Here is a 21,336-nt window from a genome sequence, read left to right as displayed (position 1 = left end):
AGTGTGTGCTATTGATTTTAAAGAATATGTTTAGTCAATTTCCAACATGTGGCTTCTGCTCTGTGTCTAAAGTGCTCTTTTGTCACATATAATTCTCCCAAGAATATACTTTTAAATTCACACAACTACTTCATCTCTGAAATTTGTCTAAAACGACCATTATTTCTACAGTACAAAAGGAAGCATAGCAGAGATGAGCGAAAACATATTATTTCTCAGTTGTATGGACTTACTTACAGCTCAAGGATTACAAATTTGGGGCAGGGGATCCTGAATCTCTTTGAAATCAGGGATACTGAATTGTAAGGTAGCCCTGGAAGGTAATTTAGACGGACCCCAAACATATGACAATACTTTACAGAGGCTGCTGTTCAGATACAAGAGCCTAAGCAATGCAGCCCAGTGGTATGTACAGCTTGCAGTGGACACCAGTTTTGACAATGTGAAATTCTTGCTTGATAAATATTAATATTATTAAAAAGGAAAGATCATAGTCTTCATCAAGTAACACTGTATTTTTAGCAGCAAGGTGGAGGCTATACAGAATATTGTATGTATGTATGTATTTATTTATTTATTTGATTTGTACCCTGCCTTTCTACCAAGCACTCAAGGTGGCACACAATCATAAATCAAATGTGATTAAAACAATAATAAAAGAAATGCATTAAACACAATTAAAAACACCACAGTAACAGAAAAAAACAGCATCCAACCCAGCAGACCTGCTTACACGCCAAAGGCCCTGCTTGAATAAAAAGAGCTTGGCCTGCCTGCAGAAGGGCAGCAGCAAGGGAGCGAACCAGAAAAGAAGGTTAAAAGGTTACTTTACTACATAAAGTACAGTTGGAGGAAACTAGGTTTTTTAAAATATCTTTTCTTATCTTGGGTGGTTTATTTATTAGATCCATTTTTATTTTTTTTTAGTATAATGCCTATTTTGCTTATTTTTCAGTTAGCTTATGAGAAGTAGCAGTTACATGTTCACTGTTAAGCAGCAGCTAAGTGTGTGTTTCTCTTCTGGGCAGTGCAGGAATACCCTGCTGAATGGAAACGGCAATGAACAATGAAGCAGCTGCTAAATAAGGCACAAAAATGCTCCAAGCAGTGAAAGGGATAATCAGCTTGGTGGAAATCGCTTCCTGACAAACTGAGGATTCCTGTGACAATCATTAAGAATCAGGTTTCCTCCAAAGGGCTTTCTAACCAGAAGGAGTTGTAAATCAATAGGCAGCAGTTTTATCATAGAATTGGAATTAATTATTCTGTGTTCAACATGCTTTCTTACACTAAATGCTTCCATTAACCCTTGATTCCTGTGAACACCATTAAAATATGGTTCACAGTAGTGGCTGACAGAGCCATCAATCAGGACATCCTGCCTAGAATGTGTGCCCCAAAGTAAAAGAGCAGAACTGAGCCAACACCCACACCGGATAGAAAATCCCAAATGGGAAACAGAATTTTTGAAATATATTATTCCAATGAAGAAAAGCTGCCTGGATAGCAGGGCAGGGTACCTAAGGGTGACTATAAGTTGAATCCCAAATGGAGAGAACGGAGCCAGACAAAACCTGGTAGAAAACCCAGATGGGAAACAGGAATTTTAAAGAATTCAAGAAATTAATGAACTACTATGTGAACAGAATAATATACAAAATAAAAGTTCAGTTAAGGGCACAATCTTATGTCCGCTAGACAGCGTCTGGGGGACGTAAGATATTTCAGTTTCTGGGATCTGAGGTTGGAACCAGAGCTCTGACCTTGGAGCCCAGAAACCACGCTCCCCTCCCCCTCGTAGCCAGCGTGGTTCTCCCCGCACTGGCTACATCTCCGTGCCCAGAAATGGAGCACATGATGGCAAAAATAGGGCGATCCCAGGGTAGGGGAGGGAACCACGGAAGCTGCTTTCCACAGCTTCCTACACGTGTCCCGGCCTCCTTCCCTCCCCCTCCCTGAAGTCACACCAAGACAGGTGGAATCACCCATCTAGGGAAAATGCAGGGTGGCCGGAGCACAGAGGCAGCTGAAGCACGCAGGCTGCCCTGCATTGGATACTTGGCTGCCTCCGACTTTGGAGGCTGCTGGCTATCAAGATAGGATTGCACCCTCCATTGTCAAAGATAGAGTAAATACTCTTGTGAAAAAAGCAGGTGCTACGGAATTAAAACTTTGCCCTCGATGAGCGAGCTGAAATATAGTCTACTGCAAGCAAACAAAAAATTATCTTAAAGAAAAATAATAATATATAAGATAACTTAATAAGAACTGCTACTACCTTTCCTCCCTTTCCTCCCACACTTCTGAATGCTGCCTGGCTGCGGCAGCGCTGTCCTAAAACCAGAAGTTCCAATAAGATTGAAGAACAAGTCCTTAACCCTACAGCTCCCCTCTCACACACACCCTGAAGCATTGTAGCAAAGGAGATTTGGTTTTTACTATTTAAACCCTCCTCCGTTGCCATCCTTATTGGAGAGGAGAACCCCTCTCTGTCCTTTGGGTGAAGAAGCAGTTGGCAAGTAAGGCTAAGTGGCAGCTCAGCCAGCCAGCATTTTTCTTCCTCCCATCCCCTCTTGCAGCTCTGTTAATAACGTCTCCCCCAAACTAGTTTCCCATCCAAACATATGCCAAAGTTTTATGCCAGTTTTGTGGTGTTTTGTGCCACAAATTGTGAGTTTTGTGCTGACACCCACAAGTGTGCATAGTTCTCTCTCTCTCTCTCTCTCACACACACACACACACACACACAGTGTTATCATATCACCTCCAAACTGGTGGCAAAGTTTTGTACTAGTTTTATGCTGTTTTGTGCCACAAATACCGAGTTTTGTGCCACCACCAAAAGTGTCAAAATGTCATACCCTTAGGTGGGTCCTGGCAGATACTAAAAAAATCCACATTCTCATATTACATCTGAACCTATGTCGATATTTTGTGCTACTTTTGTGCTGTCTTGTGCCACAAATTCTGAGTTTTGTGCCACCACTGACAACTGTGTACTGATAGAGCAAATGTGTGTTCATAGATAACACACACAAACTTCCACATTCTCATATCACCTACGAACTTATGCCAAGGTACAAAGTGCACTGATTTTGTGCTATTTTCTGCCACAAATCCCAAGTTTTATGCTGCCAATATTTACTTAAGTCTTGCTGAGTTCAGTGGGGCTTTCTCCCTTGTGAATAAGGGGAGATGTTCAACTGTTAAAATATTTGCTTGCCAGCCAGCTGCTAAAGGCACAAGGACCTAGAAAGGAAAAGCTGGCAACCCTAAATATGCCACATCGAATTCACCACCTTCCCATTGCTGAATAATAGGAACAAGTACAACTCTGCATGCTTCCAGACACTAGGGGTCAATAGAGACTATCCTTCTTGTCTGATCATGATTCATCATCACATCAGTTCCCTTTTCCTGCTCCCTGCCCTTCCTCTTCCTTCCCCCTTTTCCTCCAGCTCTGCAACAAGTACTAGTTCCCCTCTACTCAGCAGTGGTTAGGCCTCATCTGGAGTACTGTGTCCAGTTCTGGCCACACTTTAAGAAGGATGCAGACAAACTGGAGAGGGTTCAGAGGAGGGCAACAAAGATGATCAGGGGACTGGAAACAAAGCCCTATGAAGACAGACTGAAAGAACTGGGCATGTTTAGCCTTGAGAAGAGAAGACTGAGGGGAGATATGATAGCACTCTTCAAGTACTTGAAAGGTTGTCACAGAGAAGAAGGCCAGGATCTCTTCTTGATCATCCCAGAGTGCAGGACACGGAATAATGGGCTCAAGTTACAGGAAGCCAGATTCCGGCTGAACATCAGGAAAAACTTCCTGAGTGTCAGAGCAATACAACAATGGAACCAATTACCTGGGGAGGTGGTGGGCTCTCCCACACTGGAGGCCTTCAAGACGAGGCTGGACAGCCATTTGTCAGGGATGCTGTGACGTGGATTCCTGCATTGAGCAGGGGGTTGGACTCGATGGCCTTGTAGGCCCCTTCCAACCCTACTATTCTATGATTCTATGATTTAAACAATTCAGAGATCATGGGAGCTCCTCTGTTAAGGTTTGGTATTTTAAAAAGGAGCAAAGCACAGAAATCTGAAGGAGGTACCAGGAAAAGATGGGGTTTCAAAGTCCTGAACTTTTATCTCAGATACCTGAGGGCCTGACTAGCTATGGGGGGAATGTACTCTGCACATGCTCAGAAGCAACTTTCCACTAGGTCAGACATTCCGCATGTGCACACACACACTCCCTCCCCAGTGAGTGCCCACTTCTCACTCACACTCTTGAGTAAGCCCTGGGGATTCCTTCACTCTCTCTCCCCATCCACCCACTGCTTCAGATTGTGGACTCTCTCTTGAATGCACATCAGTTGAGTCTTTTCTTTGAAAATTGCCTAGAGAAGAGAATCATGAGCAGAGTGGCCTTCCATTGCATCCAGATTGCAAAGCTTTGAGCCCCAACACCTCTTGCATGACGGCAGATTCTTTGCCATCCAGTGCCTCACCTAGAAAAGTAAAGGAAGAAAGCTCCACTCCCCTCATTTAAAAAAGCCTCCCTCCATACACATACACACACACACACACACACCACGCTGTAGACAGGACATACCCTCCTCTTACCCAGCAAGCAACCCCTGCTCCCTCTAGGGCTCATATTACACTCTGAATGAAGTTGCAGGTTGAGATGCCTGTCTGGAGTGAAGGGGAAAGGGGTGAGATGGCTTCCAGTCCACCACCAGTTTTACATTTTGCATAACTAACTCTCTGACATAAATAAAACTGACTTTTGGTCAGTTTAAGTGTTCACTTGGAATGATGGTTAGGGCTATACAATTATGGTGGGTCCATAAGGGCAAGGGGGTGGAGTATGGAAAAGTATGGTATGGAAAAGTGTGCAGAGAACTGCTAGTATGGAAAAGGTGCAGAGAAGGACAACTATCATGATCAAGGAACGACTCCCCTATGAGGAATTATTACAACAACTGGGATTGCTTAGCTCAGAAATTTGATGTATCAGTACACACTTGTATGTGGTGCACAAAACTCAGGATTTGTGACATGAAACAGCACAGAACTTCGGCATACGTTCGAGGGTGTTATGAGAATGTGGATTTTTTAGTATTCACTGGGACCCACCAAAGCACATGTCGTTTTCATGCTTTTGATTGTGACACAAAACTTGGGATTTGTGGAATAAAGCACCACAACATCTTGGCATAGGTTCAGAAGTGATATGAGAATGTTGATGTGTGTGTGTGTTATCTACAAACCTGCATTTGATGAATCTGTACACAGTTGTGGGTGATGGCAGGGAAGTTATTAGGCAGCAGGGTAGGTGGTACACTACTATCCCTAGCTGACCTTGCGAGCCCAATTTCAGGAACAAATACTTCAGGTTGAAAGATTCCTGGACAAGGTACCTAGTAACGGAGATGGAACACCAATCGACCACAGTGAGCCCATCTCCCCATTCATCAGGTATATGCTGCCACTGCACAGAGAACCCTGGCAGACACCGCTGGAGAGGCTGACACATGCATCCCACCAGGGGGCAATGGAATGAGAAGCGTGTTGGGTATTATCTGGACTTTCATGGAATCGGCTTTGGTCTGTCAGGGACACACGAAGGAAGAAAAGCCAAGTGTACCGTACCTTTAAAATCTAATTTCCACGCATCACACAGCACTGAAAAGGAACACACTTCTGGGTGGTGGTGGGGAGTAGAACTGAACGTCATCAGACTGGTAGGGGCTGTTCAACCAATGAGAGAGGCTTGTTTCTTGCCCCCATCCAGGCTCCTCCCTGCTGCTACTACATTATTATGAATGGAGAGAAACTAATTCACAATTCCATTCCAGGAAACTGTCACAGAGTTAGAGCTCCCCCCGTTTCTCCAATGTGCACACTTTTGCATGAAGAAGCCAGAATCTCTGATTCTCCAGTGCAGCATCTGAAGGCTCCCCCCGAGAGCATCCCCCCCCCAATTTTTCCCCATTCCAGCAAACTGTGGCAGAGTTATAGCTTCCACTACCACCCTTCTCCTGTTCTGGGCACTTTCTCCCTGCTTGCAATGAAAGGCTTCTCTGTTCCCTTGATCCCAATACCTGAGCAATCACTACTGCAGTAAAGCTCTAATGCAAATTTGTTTAATGCCAAAGGAAAAAGCACAAGCTCACTGTTCCCTCACTTTTCCAAGAAGAAGCAGAAAAGGGCAACTAAAATGATCAAGGGACTGTAACATCTCCCCTATGAGGAAAGGTTACAACAGCTGGGATTGTTTAGCTTGGAAAAAAGGAGGGTAAGGGAAGACATGATAGAGGTGTACAAAAATTTTCTCCCTCTCTCATAATACTAGAACCCAAGGTCATCCCATGAAGCTGATCGGTGGGAGATTCCAGACAGATAAAAGGAAGTACTTCTTCATACAGCACATAGTCAAATTATGGAATTCACTACCACAAGATGTAGTGATGGCCACCAATTTGGATGGCTTTAAAAGGCGGTTGGACAAATTCCTGGAGAAGAAGGCTATCAATGGCCATTAGTCATGATGCTTCTATGCTACCTCCAATATCAGAGGCAGTAAGCCAGTTGCTGGGGAACATGGGCAGAGGGTGCTGTTGCACTCATGTCCTGCTTGTGGTTTTCCATCGACAGCTAGTCAGCCAGCTAGTGTGAACAGAATGCTGGACTAGATGGACCCTTCGTCTGATCCAGCACGGCTCTTCTTATGGATGATGGCAAACAAACTGAAACTTAATCCAGACAGGATGGTCATTCTGGTGCTCTCAGGATAGGTGTACAAGTTGTTTTGTATGAAGTTATAGTCCCCTTAAAATTCAGGTTCACAGGTTGGGGGTGCTCCTGGAGCCAGCCTTGCTTCTGGATGGCGAGGCAGCAGCAGTGTCTAGGACTGCCTTTTACCAACTTTGGTTTGTGTGCTAGCTGTGCCCTTTTCCTGGAGAAGCTGAACCTGGGCACCAAGCTGAAGGAGGCGATGAGCTGAGGATGGTGGCAGTGTTATTGTAGTGTTCAGTCTGCCATGAGCAAGATTAACAAAAAAACATAAACGTTCTTAACTCTTTGTTCAAAGTTCTACAGGTTGTTTGGGCGCTAACTACAAAAATGAACTCCCATCAATTAGCTTTAACATATCTTTTTCCACTATAAGCACTACAAATACTATAAACACTATGACCACTATTTATAGAAAGCTCTAAGTTGATTTTCCTTTCAACTGAAGGTGCTCTTGGCCAGGGCGCTGTTTATCCTAGGGTCAGTCCTGACCAGAATATCTCAGGAATAGCATCCTCTCATAAGGTTACAACATTTAGGCCACCGAAGAGCTGGGTTCATAAACGAAGAGGTTTTGTCCGTTTCTTATGTCCCCGCTCATAAAATCTGGGAGCCAACTTACTGGTGGCTGGCAACATAACTTGCACGGGCGCACCAGGCATGTGTAATATCTCATATATTTACTATTCCAGCTAAAATAGTAAGTACAATTCCATTTTCTCCCAGGTGTACCACAGTCTGCTTTTAAGTAAGCAGCAGCAGCAGCGATCCAGATGGTAGCTCAGCAACCAGGGTGCTTTTACCCTCCAAGTAGTAGGTCAGCCAGTCTGGAATGTGCTTGAGAGTACAGCCTGGGGTTGCAATCTGTGGCTTTAAAGTTACTGCAGGAGCAGGATTTCAGCTTGCTCTCCAGTACTTTAGTGAAGAAAGAGTTGCACATAAGCTATCCTGCCTTTATTGTCATCTCTCTCCAGCTAATTTACTCAGCTGCTGCAGCTGGCTCTTTGAAAAATTCATTGTCAGCTTGCTAAGTCTTCCCTGAAGAGTGATCAATTTCTCAGCCTAATGATTATTTTAGTTTCTTCTATCTGTAGCTCTGTGATTTCAGCCAGAAATCTGAAAGAAGTCCTCAGCACTAAAGACTCCAATAGACTCCTCTTTACTCCCCAGGGCTGGTTAGTAATGAAGAAATCGCTTAGGCCTTCCTCAGGCAGATTTCTCTCTAAAAAGCTGAGCTACATTTCAAATCTCCCAAAGACAATGTTCCCAACCCCACCCATCGATTTCAGGAAATTCTTCACCCCCTGTAAAGGAGATGGGTTTTTCTCCTCCTTATAGAATCATAGAATCATAGAATAGTAGGGTTGGAAGGGGCCTACAAGGCCATCGAGTCCAACCCCCTGCTCAATGCAGGAATCCAAGTCAGAGCATCCCTGACAAATGGCTGTCCAGCCTCGTCTTGAAGGCCTCCAGTGTGGGAGAGCCCACCACCTCCCCAGGTAATTGGTTCCACTGTTGTATTGCTCTTACAGTCAGGAAGTTTTTCCTGATGTTCAGCCGGAATCTGGCTTCCTGGAACTTGAGCCCATTATTCCGTGTCCTGCACTCTGGGATGATCAAGAAGAGATCCTGGCCTTCTCCTCTGTGACAACCTTTCAAGTACTTGAAGAGTGCTATCATATCTCCCCTCAGTCTTCTCTTCTCAAGGCTAAACATGCCCAGTTCTTTCAGTCTCTCTTCATAGGGCTTTGTTTCCAGTCCCCTGATCATCTTTGTTGCCCTCCTCTGAACCCTCTCCAGTTTGTCTGCATCCTTCTTAAAATGTGGTGCCCAGAACTGGACACAGTACTCCAGATGAGGCCTAACCAGTGCTGAGTATAGGGGAACTAGTACTTCCCGGGATTTGGAAGCTATGCTTCTATTAATGCAGCCCAAAAGAGCATTTGCCTTTTTTGCAGCCACATCACATTGTTGGCTCATATTCAGCTTGTGATGGACAACAATTCCAAGATCCTTCTCGCTTGTAGTGTTGTTGAGCCATGTAATTAGGTGTTCCTTGACCATATGCCTATCGATCTCAAGCTGCAATCCTGCCCCTTCAGCCTGTACTTCGCCTTTGCCAGGGGGGTCATAGACCCTCTTTTGGGAGAAGACTGAGCCAAAGTAGGAATTGAGCACTTCTGCCTTTTCTTTGTCATCTCTTATAATTTTGCCATCCTTATTTAATAGCTGAACCACCATTTCTTTCCTCTGCCTTTTACTATGCATGTAGCTGAAGAAAGCCTTTTTGTTGTTTTTAGCATCCCTTGCTAACCTCAGCTCATTCTCAGCTTTAGCCTTCCTGATGCCATCCCTGCAATTCTGTGATATCTGCCTGTACTCTTCCTTTGTTACTTGGCCTTCTTTCCACTTCCTATATGTGTCCTTTTTTGTTTTCAGGTCATTCCTAAGTTTTTTGTGAAGCCACATTGGCTTCTTCTGTTGTCTTCCACCTTTTCTTCTTGTTGGAATTGTTTGTGATTGTGCCTTGAGAATTTCCTTTTTTAAAAGCTCCCACCCATCTTGGACTCCTTTTCTCGTTAGCGTTGCTTGCCATGGGACCTTACTGATCATTGTTCTGAGTTTATTAAAATCAGCTTTCCTAAAATCCAGGGTACGCGTTTGACTACACTCAGCTTTTGCTTCCCTTAGAACCAAGAACTCAAGTACAACATGGTCGCTTTCCCCCAGAGTTCCTCTAACTGCTACTTTATCCACTAAGTCATCTCTGTTGGTTAGGATCAAGTCAAGGATAGCCGATCCTCTAGTTCCTTCCTCTACTTTCTGTAGGAGGAAGTTATCCACCACACAAATCAGGAATTTCCTGGAGGGGCCATGTTTTGCAGAATTTGTCTCCCAACAAATATCGGGGAAATGGAAGTCCCCCATTACTACTACATCATGATTCCTTAAAACATTGGCTATTTGCTTTTCAAAAGTTTCATCCTTGTCTTCTCCTTGATTGGGTGGCCGGTAGTAGACTCCGACCACCACGTTCCTTTTATTCTTTGCTCCATTTATTTCAACCCAGATGCTCTCGATGGGGCTACCAAGCTCCTCCTCCTGTATTTCTGTGCAGAGATATGTATTTTTCACATACAGTGCAACCCCACCTCCCTTTCTGTTCCTCCTGTTCTTTTTGAACAAGTTATATCCTTCAATTGCTGTATTCCAGTCATGAGAGTCATCCCACCAAGTCTCAGTTATCCCTATCAGGTCATAATTTCCCTCTTGTATTAAGAGTTCAAGTTCGTTCTGTTTGTTTCCCATGCTCTGGGCATTAGTATATAGACATGGAAGACCATGTGCTTCATAGTCTGGCTTTCTTCCTACATGTGTCTGAAGACTATTATTGGGCGCTATCAGAGCTGTTCTCTCCATTGCAGTGCATGCACCTACGTCCATTGTTACCCCCAACATTACATCTCCCTTCCCCGTAGGATTCAGTTTAAAGCCCTCCTGGTGAAGTTCTTCATGCTGTGGCCAAACACATTCTTCCCATCCTTTGTGAGGTGCAACCCGTCCCTAGCCAACAGCCCATCTTCCAGGAAGTATAGCCCGTGGTCCCAGAATCCAAATCTCTCCCATCGGCACCACCTTCGTAGCCAGTCATTCACCCGGAGATGATATCTTTTTCATGGTATGAGAATTTCAATGAAATTCTTGAGGGTATAGGGTCAGAGATGTAACATTTCTACAAATTTTGTCACCATGGAAAAAAACTCGCCACCATCCCATGTTATCCAGGGGGGGAAACAAATTTGGGTGAAAATAGAAATATATGCAATACTTACTTTTTTCCCCATCAAACCTAAACTTATTTTATTGCTTTAATAACATAAAATGCATCTTTTAGCATGCAAAATGGTCGTATTTGGCATATTTATGAAATTTACAGAGCAATCCTATGCATGTTTCCTCAGTAGTAAGACCCACTCTCTTTAGCAGAGATTACTGTCAGGTAAGATTGGAGAAGATTGCAGCCTTAAAATTTATAAATATCTTACAGTGCAATGTTATACATATCTACTAAGAAGTAAGCCCCATTGATGGAATTTACACCCATCGATGTGTACATACTGGGGGTGGAAAACTTCCAGGGGTCCAGGGACAGCTACCACACCACCAGATTTGCTGCCAAAATTTGGTGGAGCAGTGGCGAAAAAGCCATTTTTTAAACATTTAAAACAAAGCACACAGGGAGTACACTCCTTGTTTTAAAGCAAAATTGTGCTCCCCTGGTCTTCTGAGGGCCTGATTTGGTCTAAAACAGGGATAGGCAACCTTTTTGGGCTGTGGGGACATTTGGAAAACTGTCCTGGGCACCTCACAAAATAGCTGTCATGGAAGGTATTGCAAAGGACAAGTAGCCTGCCCCAAAGTACAAGGCATAATGCCTGAGAACACACTAAACGATTCCTTTGAACCCACATTTTTCAGTTTCAACAAAAACCTATTTTACAGCAATCCCAGCTGATGGTAAGAAAATATGTTTTTCAAACTAGTTTTCAAAAAGTAAGAGGGGTAGAAAACCCTGGTGGGCACCATGAAAGTGTCTGGGGATGTATTGGTACCCGTGGGCCCCACCTTGCCTGCCCCTGCTCTAAAACAAGGTGCCTTGCCCCCTGCGAGCCTTGTTTTAAAGGAAACATTTTATCTTTTTGCTGCTGCATCAAATGTCAGTGAAAATTTGGTGGCAGGGGTGGGGGCCTCCAAAAGGCCCAGGTGTTACCCTCTCGTGATATATACAACTGAAGCTATAGTTCTGTACAAAGAAAAGGACAACAGATGCAGGATACTTGCTTCTAGTCTGCACAAATTAATTCTGAATGCCAGAAGAAGGCAAGCAGCAATTCACCGGCAACTTAGGCCCTGCATGCTTCTCTCATGAAGCTGGCAGGACCCTCTAGGTGCATAAATGCATCTGGTATTTGGCCTGAACCAGGTTGATTTTGCAAATGCAAACAGACCAGGAACTCCAAAATGTTCTGCGGCTGCCATATATCATGTGGAAATTATACTTCAAAATGGAAACCCACCACCAAAAGGGGAAGAGTTCCTTTATGGAGAGTTTCCGCAGAATGTCTGTTGGAGTGTGGCATCAGCAGCATATCTGGTTTAGGAAACTATGTGTAATGATTTTGTAGGCATTGTACCTTTAAGAGAGCTGGGATTATATCCTGCTGAAGGGAGGAAATAGGAAGTAGCAATGGAGTCTCCTTAGTTCTAGGCATAGCTGCTAATTCTGCTGTCTTTGTTTTTTATACTCTTAAAGAAAGGGCATTGTGTTTTATTCTGCCTTTCTTACTGGATACAACAGTATGCTTTAATACTGAAGACAATTGATTGTTTTGTGGAAAGGCATTAAAACGCGTTTCACTGATTCTAAAAGAAAAAAATATTTCATTGGGTGTGTTTTTTCAATGTTTTCCCAAATCTCCCATTTTTCTATTGGAAACATTTGAAAAAAAATTGTCCAGGGAAAATTTCCCTCCAGGTTTTTTGCGGGGGCTGGGCGTTCACATCACTTTACAGGGCTTTTACACTTTTCTTACTATTATGACGTGGCAGAGGCATATATGTGTATTCCTTTTCACAGTCCATGAGCTTCTCTGCAGTGCTCTGCATCCTCCCCAGCTGCCCATGCTTCCTGGAAAGCTCATAAGAGGACATTACAGCATTATTTATATCCTCCCTTGGGATTTCCAGCGCTGCTGTGGAGGCTGCCTGCAGAGTGCCTGAAAGCAGAGAGGGTTTTGTTTTTTTTAAGTTAAAAGACTCCTTTTTTAGTTAAAAACAACAAGCATTATGCTGGTCTCAGGCACTCCTTGGGCAGCCTCAGAGTTCTTTGAAGTGAAGGTGTACAACAGGGTGTTTGACAGATGCCCCTTACATACTTTCATGGCAGTCCCTGCTGATGGGTTTTCCAGGAAGTTTAGGCAGCTGAGGAAGCTGTAGAGTATAATCAGAGAACAGCTCATGGATTGTAAAAAGGAAAAACACCCCTCAGTTCTTAGTTCCAACTGCCTGAACCACTATTTTTCACCAGGAATTGGGATCAACTAACATGGCTCCAGGTTGCCTCTTCTCATCTATAGGCAATGGGCTGGGTGGTCAAAGATGGCAAAGTCCTCCTCCAAGCTTCAAGCGCCTCCAGCTGCTCCAGCTCCTGATGCTTATTGCTGTTTAGCTACCCCATGCTTCCCAGCATTTTGGTTGCTTTTGTATGTGTCTCTGGGGATATTATTATTATTATTACTCTTCTTCGTAGCCTTCTTTCAGTGTCCCCTTTTGCAACGAGTTGCTCCTGGGTTCCAAAGACTGCTTTTTGTGAGGATCTGAGGATATAATCATTTGTCATTTTGTGTGTGGCTGTGTGGATTCTCTCCCACAGTTTTTCACTCATGATCTTAGAAGCACTTGATTGTCTGTGCAATGAGAGTTGTTGCTAGAACAGGATCATGTAGGTCCAAATAAGTGCTTTTGTGTGGCTGTGTGAATTCCCCCCCCCATTCTCCACTCATGATTTTAAAGTGGTGAGGATGCTCATGTAAAGCAGGGAATTTTGGATGCTGTGTAATGTTTTACTGCTGGTGGAGCAGGATAATGGGGGCTCAAAGGCATGTTTTCTGGTGGAGTTCTATGGGTCAGAGACACCACCCAGCCCTTTGCCTGTCATGACTCCTTGTCAGGGCCAGAAATATTGGAACAATGATAACTGTTTTGGCAGTTGGCCTCTGCACACCACCACATTGAAGTTGAAAGGAAACACACCCAGATGGGAGCGAAGTCAGAACTTTCAGCTGTAATTCAAAGGGTTTGACAAAAGTGGGGCACATAGATAGCGGATCTATGGATCCCTTCCCTCTATGCAATGCAGTGCAGACTAGAGCTAAGACTGCTATGTTAACCATTGAGGGTCTGAATTGCTCACTTTTGCACTTCCTTGCTTTTGTCATTTAAATGCTTTTAACCTTCTGCCTAGGGATGGACGAAAGTCCCTTACCTGGTCCCGCAGCTTGCTTCGCGGTGGGGGGGAGGTGCTCCGTCCCTCCCCCCGAAATTCTGGGCGGGGGGGAGGCGCCCTATCCCTCCCCGCCGAAATTCTGGCTAGGGGGGAGGCGCCCTGTCCTTCCGGCCGAAATTCTGGCTGGGGGAGAGGCACCCTGTCCCTCCGGCCGCGAATCCTCCTGGCCGGCTGGGACGCAAATGGCGGCGGCCGTAGCCACTGCCATTTGCGTCCCTGCAGTCAGCCGTGATAGGCTACGTAAATGTTTACATAGCCTATCACGGCTGACTTTGGGGGAAAAAAAAAAGCGTGTACGCAAATGGAGGCGCCCATGGGTGCCGCCATTTGCGTTCCTTATTTGGGCACGTGTAGTCTATGTAGACATTTATGTAGACTACGGCGAAAATAAGGGCAACGCAAATGTTTACGTAGACTACACGTGCCCAAATAAGGAACACAAATGGCGGCGCCCATGGGCGCCGCCATTTGCGTACGCGCTTCCCCCCCCCCCCAAAGTCAGCTGTGATAGGCTACGTAAACATTTACATAGCCTATCACGGTGTTTTTTGAAAATCTAGCCGTGATAGGCTACGTAAATCTTTACGTAGCCTATCACGTTTGTTGTGTTGTTGTTGTTTTTACTTGGAAATGGCGGCGGCGGCAGCTGGTCGGAAGACCGGCCGCCGCCGAACCACCGCCTGGAGCCGCCGCCGCCAGGGACATTCGACAAAGGTAAGTCCCATCCTGGGGGTGGGGCGGGGGGGTGGACCGTTTCTCCACCAATTTTGGGGGGCTGAATGTGTTGGCATTCGGCCTCCCGGAGATTCGTGGAGAAATTCTCCGACATCCCTACTTCTGCCTTAACACTGCACTTAACAGATTTGTTACCTCCGAGATAGTGCTTTTGAATGAGAGTCCCAGATGCTCTCTGCAGCTGCAAAACTGCCATAGGTTATGCAGGGGCAGGTCTCATCGTCTTCAGTTGGATTTTTATGCGTTGCAGCTAAAATCATTAGATTGTTCCAAGCCTATTAGTATTCACAGTACATAAAGAACCATCTACCTAGGATGTGCACATATATAGAGTTAATTTTTTTAGCAGGATGCGCTGAATACATTATTTTGGATTTCTGTGGTGGAAGAAAAATAGATTCTCCCCACATCTAACAACTGTAGGCTGGTATAGCATAAATGATTTTGAAGGTACATGTTGCAAATACTAGCCAAATAAAACCATATTTGAGTTCTTAAAATGCATAGTCTTATAATCGCTCTTAAAAACAAACTAACTGGGGAGGAAGTAATGCTAAAATAGTTTTATTAGCCAGCTTGCTATCTTCTGTTTCTAAAACCATTATGAAGCATCCTTAAAATGGTATTTGTCTTACATTTTACATGACTTCAGGGCTTGCTGTTCTCGCCTGTCAGGTCTTTTCAAATCACTTAACATTTACTGGAACAATTCTGCACTGCAGGATTTGCTGTTCATCCAGTGTGGTGTTTGGATCACAGCTGCTACACTCTTGTCATCTCAGCAAGAGAAAACATTTTGTACCACTTCATCAGGATAGAGTTGTTCTTTATTCTCTAAATTAAGATTCACCACTTAGCTTAGAAGACTTAATGTAAGTATAACCATTCTTCCTCCAAAAAAAGAAAATAAAATTGGAATTTGTGCATTTATTTCAGAGTACATCTGATCACTAGGAAACATATAAGAACTGTATATAACAGATTTAAATACTTGAGAAAAATGCTCAGTCAGCACATCTAGCAGCTTCTTGAAAGAAACTCGTCTCATCCAGAACTAAGGCAGCAATCCTATGCACATTGGATTCCTGCATTGAGCAGGGGGTTGGACTCGATGGCCTTGTAGGCCCCTTCCAGCCCTACTATTCTATGATTCTATTCTATGATTCTACATTTACCTGGGAGTAAACCCAATGGAACACAGTGGGGCAGTGCACACAGAGAAAACTACCACCCACAAGGACATCAGTTTTTTTTCTCTATTTATGGTGTTTCTATGCCACCTATTGCTATACTACAGTCACTTTAGTGGAGGAGGCAGCCCTGCCCATGGAAAAATGTGCATGTGTGGACTTTTAATGGAGCTCTGTTTTAATGGAACTCTTCCCCCAGCTCATATATTACCATTGTAGCATAACTGCCCCAGCTCCATTTCTCCTTGCTCTGGCTTCTCATCTCCTCTGTACCCTATTGATGTTCTGATTAGATCAGATGGGTCCCTGATTTGTGTGGTCACTTTCTATGACAGTGTTCGTAGCTCTGATGGACAGAAGAAGCTAGTGTGTGAAATAGCATTATCATTTGGTCTACTCATATGTTCTGACTGAGCACCCATACATTAATTACCAACATGACTTTAAACCAGACCACAGGAAACTGACATGCCAGAAAAAGATCACATGAATTGGGACTATTGTGCATTTGGGCGCATTTGGGCTTCTGGATCAAGCAAAGTGACTTATCTGAGGCCATTTCATGATCAGCAAGGATTTGAAGCTGGGTCTCACACATCCAAATCCAACATGCCATGCAATGTGCCACTTATCACATGGTCTCCAGCCCCATTAGAAGAATTAATAAAGGTAAAGGTAAAGGTGTCCCCAACCAGTCGTGTCCGACTCTAGGGTGCGGTGCTCATCCCCGTTTCTAAGCCGAAGAGCCAGCGCTGTCCGAAGACGCTTCCGTGGTCATGTGGCCAGCATAACTGAACACCGAGGTGCACGGAACGCTGCTACCTTTCCCGCCGAGGCGGTACCTATTTATCTACTTGCAATTTCTTGCTTTCGAACTGCTAGGTTGGCAGGAGCTGGGACTGAAGACGGGAGCTCACTCCGTCACGTGGCACTCGGGTCTCGAACTGCTGACCTGCCGACCTTCCAGTCTGCAGTTCAGCGTCTTAACCACTAAGCCACCGCGGCCCCACAAGAATTAATAGAAGGGATCAAAATACTAGTATTTTCCTCTTGGGTATTCTCAGATCCACAGTGTGCCTTCTGTTCTTGTTTTTTGCCCTTCTGAATATGGGTTGCTCTGCATGACCCAGGAGCCTGGAGTGGTAGATCCTCATACACTAATAAACAAACAAACTAGCTTAGAGACTATCGGGCCAAAAGAAGGAAGAGCAGCAGAGTAAAATTCATCAGAACTCAGCCTAGCATTTGTATCATGGGGCTGATAATTACGAGCAATGTTGACTCTTCTGTATCATGGAAGCTTTATTATGAATCACACCTAGAGTCACATTCGGCTCAGTTGCTTGATCCAAATAAATCAGAGATGGCTACAGAATATATAAGCATATTACAATACACAATCTTTCAAAATAATGCTGGGAACTACTGGACCAAACATTCTTCTAGTTCTAATTATAACTGTACATATTAGTATTGGGCTGAATGGGTGAACATTTTTGGTGTGAAAGAGGACCTGAAAAGTTCTCTGAAAGACTCCAAACACCTTCCTTTTTCATGCCACTTCGCTTAAGAACATAAGAAGAGCCATTCTGGATCAGGCCAAGGATCCATCTAGTCCAGCATTCTGTTCACACATTGGCCAACCAGCTGTCAATGGGAAACCACAAGCAGGACATGAGTGCAACAGCACCCTCCCGCCCATGTTCCCCAGCAACTGGTGTACATAAGCTCACTGCCTCTGATACTGGAGGTAGCATCAGGACTAGTGGCCATTGATAGCCTTCTTCTCCAGGAATTTGTCTAATCCCATTTTAAAGCCATCCAAATTGGTGGTCATCACTACATCTTGTGGTAGCGAATTCCATAGTTTGACTATGTGCTGTGTGAAGCACTTCCTTCTATCTGCTGGAATCTCCCACCGATCAGCTTCATGGGATGACCTAGGGTTCTAGTATTATGAGAGAGGGAGAAAAATGTCTCCCTATCCACATTCTCCACACCATGCATAATTTTGTACACCTCTATCATGTTTCCCCTTACCCTCCTTTTTTCCAAGCTAAACAATCCTAGCTGTTGTAACCTTCTCTCATAGGGGAGATGTTCCAGCCCCTTGATCATTTTAGTTGCCCTTTTCTACACTTTTTCCAGCTCTACAATACCTTTTTTTAGGTGTGGAGACCAGAACTGTACACTGTATTCTAAGTGTGGTCACATCATAGATTTATATAAAAGCAGTATGATATTGGCAGTTTTAATCTCAGTTCCTTTTCTAATTATACCTAACGTGAAGTTTGCCATTTTTACAGAGGCAATGCACTGGGTAGACATTTTCATCGAGCTGTCCACCACAATCCCAAGATCTGTTTCTTGGTTGGTCACTGCTAGCTCAGATCAGGTTATACTTGCAGTTGGGATTTTTTGCCCCAATGTGCATCACTTTACACTTGCTTACATTGAACCACGTTTGCCATTTGGATGCCCATTCTTCCAGGCTAGAGAGATCCTTCTGGAGCTCTTTGCAATCTCTTTTTGTTTTAACCACTCTAAATAGTTTGGTGTCGTCACTGCTTCACTGCTCACTCCTAATTCCAGATCATTTATCAACAAGTTGAAAAACATTGGTCCCAATACAGATTGCTGTGGGACACCACTATTTACATCCAACATTCAAAGTGATCTTGATAGACCAGAGCGCTTGGCAGAAAACAACAGAATGACATTTAATAGGGATAAATGGCAAGTTCTGCACCTAGGAAAAAGAAACAAAATGCACAGTTACAAGATGGGGGATACGTGGCTCAACCACACTACAAGCGAGAAGGATCTTGGAATTGTTGTAGATCACAAGCTGAATATGAGCCAACAATGTGATGTGGCTGCAAAAAAGGCAAATGCTCTTTGGGGCTGCATTAATAGAAGCATAGCTTCCAAATCCCGGGAAGTACTAGTTCCCCTCTACTCAGCACTGGTTAGGCCTGATCTGGAGTACTGTGTCCAGTTCTGGGCACCACATTTTAAGAAGGATGCAGACCAACTGGAGAGGGTTCAGAGGAGGGCAACAAAGATGATCAGGGGACTGGAAACAAAGCCCTATGAAGAGAGACTGAAAGAACTGGGCATGTTTAGCCTTGAGAAGAGAAGACTGAGGGGAGATACGATAGCACTCTTCAAGTACTTGAAAGGTTGTCACAGAGGAGAAGGCCAGGATCTCTTCTCGATCATCCCAGAGTGCAGGACATGGAATCATGGGCTCAAGTTACAGGAAGCCAGATTCCGGCTGAACATCAGGAAAAACGTCCTGACTGTTAAAGCAAGACAACAATAGAACCAATTCCCTAGGGAGGTGGTGGGCTCTCCCACACTGGAAGCATTCAAGACGAGACTGGACAGCCATCTGTCAGGGATGCTCTGACCTGGATTCCTGCATTGAGCAGGGGGTTGGACTCGATGGCCTTATAGGCCCCTTCCAACCCTACTATTCCATGATTCTATGATCCCTCCATTGGAAGAATTTACTGTTTATTCCTGCTCTCTGCTTTCTGTTCTTTAAGCAGTTACTGTCCATAAGAGGACCTCTCCTCTTATTCCAGGAATGCCAAGTTTGCTCAGGAGTCTTTGGTGAGGGACTTTGTCAAAAGCATTTTGGAAGTCCAAGTAAATAATATCTACTGGATCACCCCTGTCTACATGTTTATTGACACTGCCAAAGAACTCTTAAAGGTTACTGAGATAGGACTTACCTTTGCGGAAGCCATCTTGATTTTTTTTCCAGCAGGGCTTGTCCTTCTACATGCTTATTAATTTTATCTTGAATAATGCTTTCAACCAACTTACCTGGAACAGATGTTAAGCTGACCAGCCTGTAATTTGCCAGATCCCCCCTGGATCCCTTTTTAACATTGGCCATCTTCCATTCCTCTGGTACAGAGGCTGATCTTAGAGCCATGTTGGATATTTAGGAGATCAGCAATTTCATATTTGAGTTCTTTGAGAACTCTAGGATGGATACCATCTGGGCCCGGTAATTTATTTGCTTTCATTTCATCAGTAAGTTTGAGAACTTCATCTTTTGTCACCACTATTTGCCTCAGTTTCTCAGACTCCCTTCCTGAAAACATCAGTTCAGGCACAGGTAGATATCTGTCCTTTATGCTTCTATTCTCTGCTTCTCCCCACTCAGTAACTGCTTTGATGCTCTGTTTTTGTTTTGTTTTTCGCTTTTGAAAAACATGGCCCTTATTCTTGCTGACTTAGTAGTCCAGTGAATTTGGGATCAAATTGCAAGTGTGATGATATCATGGCATCATGGAGCAAAATAGATTTGGCTAGGCAACAATTTCATAAAGCTAAATCAGTTGTCTTCACTCTGAATGGACATTTTTGCTCCATTTTGCAAAGGGGCAGGTTTGAAGTTTTACACGAAATGCACCTCCTGTTTTGATTTGGTCCTAGATAATATCAAATAAAGGGTGTGATCTTATCGATTGTACCCTTGATGATTGGAAGCCCCCAAACCTGGAGGCTTCCAATCCTCCAGTGCAGGGCAGGAGGAGTGGCAGAGCAGATTTTTGCCTCCCCATCCTCCCACCCTGTATTTTTCACGAGACTGGCTTTTGAGTGACGGCACTTCAGAGGGGGCAGAAAGGGGGATGGGCCTCAAGATAGCTCATATAGATAGCCTCTCCAGTCTCCTCCCCTCCCCACCCATCAAAAAGTCCCCCTTTCCCCCTCTCCAAGGTCGCATTTCCAACCCTGGAGGGCAGTTGGTACGGTACTTTCCACACTGGCTGCAAGGGGAAGGTGGAGGGTGGGGGGTGGATCTCCGACTCCTCCTTCCAAGGTCAGAGAGCTGTCTCTGACCTCAGAGGGAGGAATCCCCACTATCCTATGGCCCCTCAGACAATGTCTAGGGGCCACAGGTTTGCTCCCAAAGATGTTTTTATAATTACAGACTTTTCAAGAAGTTTTCTTTTGGAGAAGTGATTTTATGTTTTATAATAATTATCAGTGTTTTTATATTCTGGTGTGAATGTACATGCTCATTACACAACTCAAAATCCTGGGACCTTCACAGCAGAAAATCAGCTATAACAAATACTATCTTGAACACATCAGTTATGATGTCTAATCAAAATGTTTGATGATGTCAGAAACATTTTCATTTATGAGAACTTGTAGAGTTTCTGGCTGATAGCTTTTGGTTAGGCAATATTCCTTTAAATAGATTAGACTGTTATTTTCAGCAGATGTGAAAAACAGTCTTGTACAAAATTAATGAAGCTGGCTTTTTAGCCTATGGATAAAAGTTGGCTAATTAAGCCATTCATACTGACAGCTTCTGGTCTGTTTTATGTGAATATTACTTATTAACAAGATTTACAGTGCAATACTATACATGTCTACTCAGAGGTCAATGGGATCCAGTCCCAGTTAACTGGATTGCAACCTAAATTTCTTCTTGTTCTAATACATATATAGTCACCGCCAATACTGTAGCTTTAGTATATTTTGAATAAGTAAATTCAATATGTATACAGTGTATTTACAGAA

The sequence above is a fragment of the Heloderma suspectum genome, chromosome 5 (genome assembly GCF_057233095.1).
Source record: "Heloderma suspectum isolate Gila_16-S chromosome 5, 16-S_ref, whole genome shotgun sequence".
NCBI lineage: Eukaryota > Metazoa > Chordata > Lepidosauria > Squamata > Helodermatidae > Heloderma > Heloderma suspectum.
Note: the sequence above shows the minus strand (reverse complement) of the source record.